Source organism: Olea europaea, chromosome 20 (assembly GCF_002742605.1).
Source record: "Olea europaea var. sylvestris chromosome 20, O_europaea_v1, whole genome shotgun sequence".
Lineage (NCBI taxonomy): Eukaryota > Viridiplantae > Streptophyta > Magnoliopsida > Lamiales > Oleaceae > Olea > Olea europaea.
Window position 1 is genome coordinate 7888057 of NC_036256.1, and position 1333 is coordinate 7889389.

Sequence of the window (1333 nt, forward strand, 5' to 3'; positions counted from 1 at the left end):
TAATAATAATAATAATTGCTACACATTTCAAGTAATTGAGAATGTAGGAAGATGGGTGCTGCTAGATGTACAGAACGTTTCTTCACAGAGTTTACACAGAATGACGTGGCAGCTGAGGATTATTATAAAAAAAAAAAAAAAAAATTCTCCAATGATTTCCTTCATTTCATTCCCGTCTGCCTCTCCACCTGAAATTGGGAACCCTAGAATCACGCCTCCTTCAACCTCCGACTGGTGCCACCGTCCTTCTCAACCTCCAACCGACGATTTTAAATGTGGCCAGATTTGCAATCACCGAAAGCACAGTGAAATCGGGTCCTTCATCTTCACCACCGTCCACAAACGTCGCATTCTTGGTCGACTCAGTCCACAACAGCTAGGTATCTTCACCTTCGTCCACGAACGCCAACTGATTTCCACCGTCGACAATAAACTCAGTCCACAGCAACAATATTCTCTGTGAAACGTTGTGAAAAAGGAAGTTTAAAAAATTGTGAAAAATGGTGAAAAAGGTTTTGAAGAACGATTTGAAGCTTGTTCAGTATGCAATTGTTGTGAGAAACAAACAAATTCCCTATTCTCTGTAAATTGTGAAACTTGTGAAAAACGTTTTGAAGTTTGTTCAATATGTAATTGCTGTGAGAAACTAGTGTAATTCCCTTCTCTCTGTAAATTGTTGGGAGAAACAAGTGTAATCTTCTTGCTGTATTTTATTATTTTTTTGCTGTATCTCTCAAATTGTGGAGTCCAGTCAACCATTTTAACACTTGTAAATGGATACTACAATTTTGGGAGTCCAGTAAACTATTTTGACACTAGTAAATGGATACTACAATTTTGGTTGCTATTAGTTTTCTGTTGCTTAAATTGCGTAAATGGATACTACAATTTTATTTTTATTTTTTTGACTGGGGATGCCTATACATTGTGCTCCAAAGTTGCAAAAGAAAAATCGAAGAAAAAAGCTAGAGAAGAAAGCGGACTCGGCAATTTCCATACGTGGGTAAGACAACTCTTGAGTGGACTGGAGAAGAGAGTGAAGCTACTCGTTTGGAAAAGGGAATCAGCTCCTCCAGGAGAGTGGTTGGAGAAGAGAATGCCGATCGGTCAAATAGCCAATGCTCAGCTCTGGTGCTCGTGAGGTTGGAGATGAAGTGGAGTAGCTAATTTCCCCACTTCAATTTTCAATTTTATGGCATCCAGTTTTGGGGATAATGAAGTCGGCTTTGGCGGGTTATGAGGTAAAACTAGGGGTGTCAAAAAGGCTCGGTGGCTCGGGCGGCTCGTGGCTCGGCTCGGAAAAAGCCCGAGCCCGCCCGGCTCGTGGCTCCGC